Source organism: Paramormyrops kingsleyae, chromosome 15 (assembly GCF_048594095.1).
Source record: "Paramormyrops kingsleyae isolate MSU_618 chromosome 15, PKINGS_0.4, whole genome shotgun sequence".
NCBI classification, from domain to species: Eukaryota; Metazoa; Chordata; class Actinopteri; order Osteoglossiformes; family Mormyridae; genus Paramormyrops; species Paramormyrops kingsleyae.
Window position 1 is genome coordinate 19668084 of NC_132811.1, and position 7581 is coordinate 19675664.

Below are 7581 nucleotides of genomic sequence, written 5' to 3' on the forward strand. Positions count from 1 at the left end.
AACGTAACATAACACAGATAGCAGCTCCAGACTGGCCTGTTTCCACACGGAAACTGCTGCCTGAAGTGATATCCAGTGAGCTGTCACTGACACTAACTAATTTCATCATTTCTTCGGCACCATCACCGTAAAATAAACAGTGAAATATTATTGTTAATAATAATAATAATAATAATAATTCCATTCTAATGCTACCCGTATTAATGAAAAAACACACTTTTATTTTTTTGCTTGGGGTCACACAAAAGTCACAAATGTACGAATAAACATTACGAATAAACATTAGACATCATTCATCACAGCCAATTACGCTTCTGTCTCTTGGTATCTGTGACACCTTTATCTGAACACTCTGAAGTGAGTAAAAGCCGCCAGACAGGATCCAATGGGACCTTAATTACCACCCCAACCCTCACACCCTTTGGTTTTATTAAATGTACTGTCTGTCAAATATTATTTTAACAGGCAAATTTTCTGCATTAATTGGCTTCAGCTTCAGATACTGCAGATGGGAACAAGCTTTGAAAATCTTGTCATAATGTCCTTGTCATTGCTTTTCTCTAAATGGGACATCTTGTAAATGTTGTCATCATTTGAATAATAAGTGGGAAAAAATGACCCCCCCCCCCCAACACACACCAAGCCCTCAATGTCCCAGGACGACACAGCCCATCTGCGAATCAGTGTTGCTGTGATCCTTTAAGCCATTTTCATTGAATCTCAAGTCATTTCACATTTTCCTGTAATTCCGACATACAAAATTGTTAGCCGGCGCGCAACAGATCTGGGCAAGTTTAATTATAGATTGTCTTAGATTATCGTCAGTCATCCTGTGGAATAAACATATTATAACCTTCCGAAACATTTTTTCCACCATGCGGAAAATTAAAAACCAAGCTTGTTCTTTGTCGAGGAATGCGCGTCGTCTTAGAAACATCTAGATAAGCAGCTTCTGGAAGGTGGGGGGGTAAGAATGTGCTTCTGCTCAGAATGCACCTCAGACCTCCTCGCCTCCGGGGGCTCCATTCACAGCGCCTGGCCTCTAGCAGCTTGCTGGCCCTCCGCTCCATCATCCCCACCAAGGCGACTCCTTAAGCTTCCACTCACGCCGAAAACAGCGTCCCGGAGCAGCCCGGTGACCCCTCCGCTGGCTCGGGGACAGACTCCGCCTCTTTCTGCGTGGAGATGAAAGGGAATGAAAGTAAACGAACTGTCCCACTCTCCTGAAAGAAACACAAAGATAACTGTCAGCCGGGGCTGTATAAACAGACGGGGGGGAGGGAAAACAGCGTGATGGACGGTCCAGCACGGACGGGTCAGCAGTGAGGTGCCCCATTCAGCCAAAGCTACTCCTCAGCTCCCCTAAGAGCCAGAACGCTTTTTTCCACATGGAGCAACATAGGCAGAAACTGCCAATGGGGGTTGAAGATGAAGAAGCTGGATCAGCTGACCTAGGGGGTAGGGGGAGGGGGGGGGGGGCTGGAAAGTCACAGAGTCTCCCTCCTGAAAACCACCGGCTTCAGGTTGCAAAGTCGGCCACTGTGGTAATTTGGGGGCCTCTCTGAGGTCATGTCCGGCAGGTCCCTGCGACCCAAGCTGAAGAAGATGTGTTTATTGGGGGGGGGGGCGGGGTATATAAGACAAAATGGGAGCCTGAGACCACAGCCCACAGCCTCGGTTTGTGATTTGCATTTTTCTATTCGGTTACTTTTTATTAGGAGCATTAGATATCACAGGGACCCTTCGAAACTCAGCATAAAGCTTTTTAAACTCTGGCTTTATTTATTATTCTGTGGCACTGATCCTTTAACAGTAGGAATGATGTTCCAGGCATCTGCTAATAATACACCCATGGGGGGTGTTACACGGGGCTCACTGGGGGTGCCAAGTCTATCAGTTCATGCGAGGCCCAGGCTTGATGGCCATAGAATCCTGTTCTTAGGTGGGGGGGGGGGGGGGTGCTTAGATTGTACCGCGAGTCATGTAACTTGCCAGAGCTGGGGGGGGAATTTATAGCACAGCCTTGGGTTTAAATGGCAGCTGGATAAGTCCCTGCTTGGCTGTGGGGGTGTCAGTTACACGCGAGAGGCTTCCAGCTCACTTACACGCTGACACTCGGTGTAACTCATTCATGATCTACTCCGCAGCATCTACACGAAGTTTCACTCTTTTAGCTGCAAAATCAGTCAACTTGGTTCTGTTGTAGTGTTTCGCCAAAGCCTCTGTCACCAGGAAAATCCGTGTGACAGCAAGAGAGCAGACGAGAGTGGAGGATGCCTGGAATCAGGCACACCAGTGATGTATGAGCCTCTCTCCGCTGCCACCGCGGTCCTGCTGAAATACTCCTGTTTTCTCTGGCTCTGCCTGTCAGACTCCTGCCGATGTCCATGCACAGGCAGCTCCACTCTAAGCATTCTCAATCAACAGCCAGTGAGTCCTACACAACGAAGATCTGATGGAGCATTCATTTTTTTAAAAAAAGTTACGTGTAACCATCCTACATTTGATTTAAGATCATTTCTGAAAAGTGCGTAAGTGTGATTCGGAGAAAATGTACATACGCACAAAAAAACATGCGTACCCCACTCTCCCAAATGTGCACTCTATAAATCGTAAGTTATCATGAAATCATTTAAAACTCCACCTATGCCCCCTAAGTAATATCATTAGCATATAAATGAGGTTGAGTCAAAGCTCAAATCCTCTATTTGTTAACAGCGAAAAGATGAATGTTAGCGAGGCTGAAATTGAGGTCCTTGCCAGTGTCACAAATGCTTGCAGAGATGCTGTTTGTGAGCCTTCCCAGTGGTATTATTACTAGGGATCAGAGGTGGAAAGTTCAGGTCCAGAAAGTACAAATCCAGACCAAGGTTTTGTTTCAACCAACCAGCTGAGTGCTCTTGGACTGTGACTCTTTGAGCTCAGCTAGTTGGCTGAAACAAAACCTTGGTCTGGATTTGCACTTTCGGGACTTGAACTTTACACCTCTGCTAGGGATGTCATGCTACCAGAAATTTAGCAGTCGATACCAGTACCAGTGAAATTCCGAGTTTCTCAATACCACGATAAAACCAAAATAAATCTTACGTACATACAACCCTTTCTCCTAGCTTTCAAGTACATAAAAAAACAATACTGTGCTTAATTAAAAGACAAGCACTTCACTTCTTATGGCACAGCATTACAATTGCAGTTCTCGAACGAAGCGTGATAAAATATGGAAATAATAAATAGAACTAATAATAAAATGAAACAACTATTAATATTATAAAAACATACACCACGTGCACGAGCACGGAATTACTTTCTAAAAGTAGGCTATCAATTAAGTTAGAAATGGAAAGCAGAAGAAAAACGAATAATTAAACACAGATAAGGAATTTGTTTCCATATTTGTTTACAGCTTACAAGATCGATCGTGGGAAAATGAAAAGCGACAAAGGGATCATGTCACCAATTTCAACGAACTTAAGAGCCTCAGAGTGGGTAGAACGCTTGCAGGCGTATATGCTGATCCTGTCAGGTCTGGAAGAATTGCAACCTGCAGTGTAGTGTAGGAAAACGGGCTCCATCATGTTTCCAGAATTTTGGCATGGACTTGATACCGAAGCATCGGTTTTCGTGACATCCATACTCTGTAAAATCGGGACCATCTTTCCACACAGCTCAAACAATACCTGCCTATCAGTCATTCGTCATCGCTGCGCAAAGCCGTCTGCCTGATCTCTAATCTATTCTTCTTGTATGGTGGCCAATATCTTCGAAGAGTGCCAATTCTGCCACTATTCGCCACAGCAGTTCGGGACTATGGATTGACCAAAATGGTTTACAAGTGTGGAACTATAATATGTATGTTAACTTTCCATCAAAGAGGTGTCAATTACGGTAATGGAGTTTGGAAAATTTAAATAATGTATATATTTGTACCGTTTTCTGCCATTCGCCTAGCCAATGTGTTTTAATTTATTGATAACTTTATGCAAACAACTTTTGTGCAAACCATCACATGTAACTTCAACAGTGTGTTCAATCTGGCAATAAAACAACAGCATCTATTATTATTATTATTATTATTATTATGCAGAATCAATTAAGCAGCTCATGATATGGGACATGCTGGGACTGAGATTTCTGATTAATTGCAGTACCCTAACATCGCCACAAGGAAACGGTCGTACGCCAAGTTTGAACCTGACATGCAGATAAGTAGTTTTCCATGTCAAAAATTCATTTTAAAAATCTGAAATTTGGTGTGGATTTGACCATGCGCACACTCGAAGACCAAAACTGTGCATTTATTAACAAGGCCCTAGGTCCCAGCTCTCCCTGAAGCCCGCTAAGCGTGATACCCACGGGCCAGCTGCCTCCGGCTGAATTTAGCACAGGTCTTTACTCATTTGTTCTGAGAAATTCTGCCGCATAGCATGAAGGCTGCGGTTCAGAGGCACTCAGGAGATCAGGGTCACTGCTCTCAGGCCATAAAAGATCTGCCGCAACTGTCCTTCATCTGAGACACCGCAGGTGAGCAGGCCACAAGGTCCAAATTACTGGGAGTGACAGATGGACGTAGGCAGAGTGTGTGTGGGACTCCCATAAAGTCTTCCCTTGTTGCATTTGTTGCACAGTCATGTAAAATGGGCAAAAAATACAAAGTACTGGACTTTGCCCAAGAATTAGCATTCATCCAACAGAGAGCACAATAATAAACCTGGCGGATTGATAAAGAAGCGAAGACACTTATATTAATTAACATATTTCCCTTTTGTTGAATGATTTCAATTACTTTAATGAAGCAATTTTCGGCATAATGAAGCTCTTTACCTTTGGCGCAGGGATGAAGGTGGAGTCCTTCAGGGGCTCCTTTCGGGGACAGAGCTGCCCTTTGAAGCTGCCTCTTGTTATTTTTCTGGTTGACAGATCAGAGCTATTGGGGGAAATCAAAAGCGAAGCGTTTGAGGAACACCGGGAGCACAGGGTCCCGCTGAGGCCCTTTCAGCGCAGGCTGACCAGCACAGGCAGCGTGAGACTCCTTCTCCCAAGCACCTGGGCTTCCGTGGTCTCAGTCTGTCGCTCTGCATCCAATGTCCCATCAGAAGTCCTCAAACATGATCACTCATACTAGACCAGTGATCGCCAGCTCGTTGACTAGTACCCCACAGGCAGCCAATGAGTAACTTGCGTAACACATATTAGAAAACACGTTAATTTTTCAGTTGCCACCCCACCCCCACCAGTATACATATTTGACCACCCCTATCCCCTCCCCCTGGTCCACAACCTAGCTCTCCACATAATTTTTTGTAGATCTCACTGTAAATAACATCGACCCCTGGACCAGGCCATGACTGAACAAGGACAAATAGATGAAAGAGATGGATGAACAGATGATTGATCCAAAATTCCTGACATAACGCAGCTTCAAAGAAATTTTAGTGCATTTTAAATTAATATGAGTTGGTGCTTTTTTTTCGACAGGAGTTAAAATACAGTAAAATGTTCAGTGTAATAGATTTAGTTGTATTTTTCTCCCTCACCAATAACATTAAATGTCACAGTTATTGTGTCAAAGATTTTGATTTCAAAGGTGGTTCTCCACTGCCGAGACCTGACTGGTTGGATTTGGAGGACCTTCTACATGCTGGTACATCTACTTCTCCCATTAGGTGGCTTTTGTTGGTCTCCGCTGAGAGACAAGCCACGGACCATTTAGCCACGCAGCCGTCGGTCACGGTATGAGCAGCATCTGAGTTTGGCTCTGGTTCCACGCCCACTTTGCCACTGTCCGCTGAATGAAAGTCAGTCTTTCCGTAGGTGTGATGTCTGCTGTTCCCTGAGCATGAAAAAAGGATTATTGATTATTGATTCTTACTGAGTACCTTGCTCTGGGCAAAACACCTCAGGCACACAAGAAAACAAGTGGTTGAGACCAAGGACAGCCCAACACAGCTAACAGGATTGTGGGGAAACATCCAGAGATGCTTGTTACAGGACAGGAATCTTCTGGGTTGGCCAATTTTCCATATGATGAAGCGGCTGCAATTCCAGTTCACGAATTTTAGTTTTAAGGTACCCGATTGGCTGGTGAAGTCTATCTAAGGCATTCACTGTCCAATCAGGTAGTGCTTCTCTCATGAATATCAATGAGTTTTCCCGAACTACCCTGTAAAACGAAAATTTGCTTCCAGCTTGGTAAGTGAGGAGAACTGGCCTTTGGCATCCAGGAGCAGAGGGCCACCCAGAGACAGTGTTAAAGCACGCTGATGTTCCTGGCAAAAGGGGGGGGGGGGCACCCTGGAGGGAATGCCAGTCCATCAAAGGACACACACACTTACACTATATGGGCAATTTAGAGACACCAGTTAGCATGGCTGCATGTTGAAACCCGCAGGACGTGGGGAGGACATGCAAACTCCACATGCACACAGAGAGAGATGAGATTCAAACCCCAAGCCGGAAGGCGTGAGGAAAGAGCCCTACCTACCCCCTGAGCTAGCATGCCACCCAAGAGTAACAACATCACACGAAAAATGTGGGAGGTAGATAATTTTGTTCTTAAAGAGATATTATGACAGTGACACGGCCAGTCTGTTTGGAAGCAGCACACTCCTCCTGAAACGGGGACTTTTCTACCACTCTTAAAGATCGGGCTTTTAATTTCAATTTCTGTTCAAAGCAGGCGCCTGTGATATTTTTCATCTCGGCCCAAAAATATAAAGAGCAACACGGGATCCATATTACCATACATCTGTCCCTCATAGAAGGGATGAAAAAATTAACAACAGATTGAACGTGTCAGAGTCGCAGAGTGAATACCACACGCACCGTCAGTACCCCCCCTTCCCTGGGGGGCAGTGTGGGCGAGTCTGCTCTCATTACGCCCTCATGGCTCCAAGCCTTGTCTCCAGCAGTGATTTACGCTTGACGTCATCGGAGCTCAAAGCCGCCTGGGCCATGCAGCGCCGTCCCACGATTCATAGCAGTGTGACCATAGAGGCCTCATTCTTCTGAGGCCCAACTCAAGCGGCGCGGGACAGACGGGATCTTGATTTTCTCTGGTATCTCCTCCTGCCTATGTGACGACCGCATAGACATGGGTGCTCCTAAGCCCTGCCCCCCCCCCCCCCCCCCCTCGGGACAGGATACTCAGTGTGGGGCAGCTCTGCGACCTGACATCTGCTCTGCGAGCAGATCTTGCTGAGCGCGGACATTGATGGATTGCAGAGGCATGGATGGCGAGCCTCCGGTGAGCGACGGGACGCGGCTCTTGGCTGCTCTCAGCTCTAGTCGTAAATCCATAGTACTCTTCGCCCTCGTGAAGGGAGGCCCACACACTCCGCTCGTTACGGTAACCGCCGCTCTGACACTCGAGCCGTTTCTCGGGGACTCGGCGACGCCATACACCTGCCCCTCAGCGTCGTCCTTCAGGTTATTCTCACACAGAATTAGGACTCTGTCAACCTGAGATCTGATTACCTTCCCCCAGACAAAGAGGGGCCGGAACAAACTTGTGAGTAATGACTGGTATGTGTTGATTCCTCTGTTGCCTTAGCTGATGGGGGGAGAGAGGAATTCTCCGGGGTT

General features: G+C 46.1%; 1 long non-coding RNA gene across 1 annotated transcript; it reads right to left on the reverse strand.

Moving 5' to 3' along the window:
• Positions 1–200: 200 nt before the first annotated feature.
• LOC140578572 (uncharacterized) lies at positions 201–5123 on the reverse strand. Its single transcript, XR_011982839.1, has 2 exons — positions 4822–5123; positions 201–1175 (listed from the first exon to the last, which is right to left on the reverse strand). It is a non-coding gene; the product is annotated as an uncharacterized lncRNA (long non-coding RNA).
• Between the last annotated feature and the right edge of the window lie 2458 nt (positions 5124–7581).